This window comes from Podarcis liolepis (assembly GCF_965112155.1).
Source record: "Podarcis liolepis genome assembly, chromosome: 7".
Classification (NCBI taxonomy): Eukaryota; Metazoa; Chordata; class Lepidosauria; order Squamata; family Lacertidae; genus Podarcis; species Podarcis liolepis.
In genome coordinates this window covers 41,857,461-41,861,800 of record NC_139561.1, presented here as the reverse complement: position 1 = coordinate 41,861,800, position 4,340 = coordinate 41,857,461, and the positions used below count along the sequence as shown (strand labels likewise).

The 4,340-nt window shown below is 43.3% G+C and overlaps 1 long non-coding RNA gene across 1 annotated transcript; it reads right to left on the bottom strand.

Moving 5' to 3' along the window:
* Positions 1-797: 797 nt before the first annotated feature.
* Positions 798-2,640, bottom strand: LOC310710512. The gene is made up of 3 exons (XR_014528104.1): positions 2,537-2,640; positions 953-1,190; positions 798-900 (listed from the first exon to the last, which is right to left on the bottom strand). It is a non-coding gene; the product is annotated as an uncharacterized lncRNA (long non-coding RNA).
* Positions 2,641-4,340: the final 1,700 nt, after the last annotated feature.

The window sequence follows — 4,340 nt, the reverse complement described above, 5'->3', positions numbered from 1 at the left end:
ATTGTTTTATTCTTTTTGTAACCACTTTCAGGGTTATTTCTGGGGTGGTTTTTTTTTACACAATCAAGTTGTATATAAATTTTATGAAAGAAAAATAAATAAGTTATTATTGCACAACGCTTCTTGGAAATGTGTGCAGTTGCTCAGCCTAGAAGCCGCTGCATCAGCAAAAGAAGTTCACAGAGCTGTATGACCATGAACTCAAAACCAGAGTTGGTGGTTAAAAAAAATTAAAATGCTGTTGCCATCATCTTGTACAGACTATCATATAATTCTACAACTGTTTTTCGCTGGTGCAGCAGCTTCTAGATTTGTAACACTAACACAGGATCTAATAATTTGGTTCATTTATCTAGTTATATTCCAATACACCAACAGGGGAAAAATTCAATTCAGTTTGCATTTAAAGGCAAACTTGCCCAATTCATGTTTTCTGAAACAATATGTGAACCAAAACACAGCCATCCTTCAAAGTTCACACTTTTCTGAATTTTGCAATGCAGTTCTACAGCAGAGCAATGTGTACAAAAATTGATATTTTAGGGTAACGTTTGCATATAAATGCATGTATTAGTGAAAGCAGTCAATAAAATTGTGTTGATTAGGGGAAAATGCACTAAAATTCTTACACATGTCAGTCTTTTACAAGCTGGCTTCTTACAGTGAGGGTAAAAAAAATGCTTTGCTTGCATGCAACAAGAAAACACATTCGTGGTTTTAAACACCACTGACATGCTCATCAATTTCCTAGAGACTGCCTCCCTCTGATGGACATAACACAAAACTGCAGCCATTAGGCCACTACTTTGGTGTTTCCCAAACTTCTGGATTAAACTGTGGAGGCCCTCAGAATGTGATGTGTCAGGCTCCTGTGAAAGGTTTTATCATCAGTTCAAATTTCTACAGGAGGTTTCTCTCTGGAGGCACAATATGAATACTGCTCCCCTTCCACCCACCTTTCCAAATTTGGATCCATGTCTTCAGCATTTGTAGGGCTCATGTGGTTATTAGGCTCATGTTGGTTCTATAGTACTTCCATGTTCAGAGGAAGTATACCCCCAAATATCAGCTACTGGGGAGCAACAAGAGGACAGGTGTGTTGGTTCAATGCATTGCCGGTCCCTTTCTGAAGGCATCTGGCTGGCCATTGAGGGGAGAGGAGAACGCTATGTTAGATCAGAGTTTCCTCTCTGGAAGATAGAATAATAAACTTATTAGTCATTTCTAACCTAACCAAGTGACTTACATTTAAAAATACCAACCACAAATGAACCATAGAAAAAAGAAAATGGAACATTAATGGAACATTATATGGAACATTAAGATTTTCATACAACATATGAGAAACACCCCCCCAACAGCCACAGGAAACTCTGGCAGTAAACTAACAATAGAACAGAATCAGCTCAGTCTTGGGGGAAAAGGCCATGTTTTTATCTGGTGCTGAAAAAGAGGTCAATGAAGCACCCGGTAGATCTCACCAGGAAGAGAGTTACGCAGATGGGAGCCGCAACTAAAAACAGCAATAATACACTGCTTCAAACTGACGTATCTAATTGGTGTCTAGTGAAAACAACGCCTAAAGTATAAAATAGTCTGAAATACAGACCACAAGTACAGATTAAGGGAGGAGGGGGAGGGTTAAGCCTTCCCTTGGGTAGTTTTTCTTGGGTGCAAGGTAAAAGGTAAAGGGACCCCTGACCATTAGGTCCAGTCGTGACCGACTCTGGGGTTGCGGTGCTCATCTCGCTTTATTGGCCGAGGGAGCCAGCGTACAGCTTCTGGGTCATGTGGCCAGCATGACTAAGCTGCTTCTGGCGAACCAGAGCAGCACACGGAAACACCGTTTACCTTCCTGCCGGAGGGGTATCTATTTATCTACTTGTACTTTGACGTGCTTTTGAACTGCTAGGTTGGCAGGAGCAGGGACTGAGCAACGGGAGCTTACCCCCTCGCGGGGATTCAAACCGCCGACCATCTGATTGGCAAGTCCTATGCTCTGTGGTTTAACCCACAGCACCACCCGCGTTTCTTGGGTGTACCTTTTGCTAAATGCCCAGATAGGGCAAAAACATATTGGGAAAGAAAGGGTTGCTGAGAAAGCAGCAGAAGGGGAAATTAAGGCCACATCCACACGTACTTTTGCTCCACATTTCTAGGCACAGGTCTCTGCTTTCCAGGCCTGTATCTGAGCAGGTTTTGTTTGTGTTTTTTGCCTTGCACTCCCTGCCTCCAGTGAAAACCCACTCTTTACCACTAAATTGGATCAAATAATCCATGGGAAATCCGAATTGCCATTTGGTCCAATTCAGCACTAAAGATCAGGTTTTCCTGGGGAAAGCAGTGGGGGGGGGCAACCCCAAAAGTAATGCTCAGACACAGCCCGGAAGAGTGCAGGCCTGTGCCTAGAAAGCATGGGGCAAAAGGTAAGTAAGGAGGTGGGGCATCTGAATTTGCAAGACACTGAGGAGTGGCCAGGTTGTATGGCACCATGGTTAGTGTTTGTGTGTACACACAAACAAACACACACAATTACCTCCAGTCTTGGAAATAGAGCATAGCAATCATGGCTAGCAGTGATTGATAGCCCTTACTTCAACGAATCTGTTTAAATCCTCTTTTAAGGCCATCAGAGTTCATAGACTTCACTGCCTCCAGTAGGAGTGAGTTCCATAGTTTAACTGTGCACTACGTGAAGAAGTCCTTTCTTTTACCTGTCTTGAATCTTCCAACGTTCAGTTTCACTGGATTTCCACAAGTTCTAGAAGGAGGAAGAAAAGCTTTTCTTTATCCACTTTTTCTCCACGTGATGCCTAATTTAATAAACTTCTATAATGTCATCTCTTACTTGCCATTTCTCTGAAGTAAAAAGTCCCAAATGCAAATTCTCTATTTTGGTCACAGGTTTCCCATCCCTGCTCAAGAACCAGCCCCCAACAGTATGTGACAAACCAATTTTGCAGGAATGTCTCTTGGAAAACCAGGAGCAAATCCATTTGTTCCAGCATTTCCAGCTGCGTAAAATACACAGAAACAGGCAAAGGAACCACAGTCTTGGTGCAAAGGTATATTCCAAAGCCTCTCTGTCTCCTTACCCACCAGACAAGCAGCTCTTGGGAGGGGGAAAAACCCTGTTCCATTTTTTGACATCTTTAGTAACCCTTGCAAAATAATGGTAGGTTTATGTTTGCAACAGGGAGGGTTCTCCCCCACCGCTTATAAAGAAAACAACATCATGTCCCCAACAAGTCAAGCTGTAGTTTAAAGAACCACAGAAGGCCCCAGAGGAATGCAATGAGGTGGAAACTGTTTGCAGAGAGCTAGGGAATTAACTGTCCTCACGGCATACACGCCATAAATACAAGATAGCTACTAAAAATGTCTCTTTGTGTGGAGGAAGTGATGTCATTGATTTGGTTTTCTAGAGAATTCTGTTTTCTTTGGCTTTATTGCAGGGGTGGCTTCCCTTGGATCTTACTGGACTTACAAGTCCCATCAGCATGGCCAATGGTCAGGAATGATGCGAGATGCCAGGGTCGGACTTTGGTAATCTTTCATAATACGGCGCCCTGTGCAAGGACAAAATTTGGCACCCCCAAACGGATCTTCTCAATTATGGATCTTCTCAATTTAGTGCCCCCTTAGCTCAGCGTCTTGTGGGGGGTGGGTGGGAACAACCCACACTGCCCTATATCCAGCACTGGAGAAGCAGTCTCAGATGTACTGCCTCACCAACTTCAGCCTGCTCTCAGCCAGCCCCCACTTGCCTGCCTTCTTACTGGAGAAAGAATTGGCTTCAGGTTCTACCTCACACCTATTATGTTAGTCTCGGAATACCGTGGCACAGACGCCTTTCTCCAAAAAGCCATAGTGTGGAACCCAGGCTATATTTTCAGGCTGCATGAGTATTATATAACAGTAAGGGGATGGTTTGATCCAAGACTCCCTGACACACAGCAGAGCTAATAGAGAAGCATAGACACTTCGATTCCAACAAGAGATCTGCCCTCGTGTGCTTTTCAGCTGATGGAGATCAGAAGGTTTTATGGCCATCATCTTCCTGCAGAATGTGCCTCCTTGACATCAGAGTTATGGGTAGTGACATTACAGGCCAGTACAAAAAGATGACCATAGATCAATCCATTAAAAGAAAGAAGAGTGTCAGTGTTTTCCAAGTAAAAGAGCCAGCGACCCCATGAGATGGGTGATGAGAACTGCCCCGAGACCTCCGGTATATAGGGCGGTATATAAATTCAATAAATAATAATAATAAATAATGAGAAAATGTGGAAGGCTCTGTCAATTTCACTTCTCTCCGTTTCTCAGTTGTCTGGGTTGAA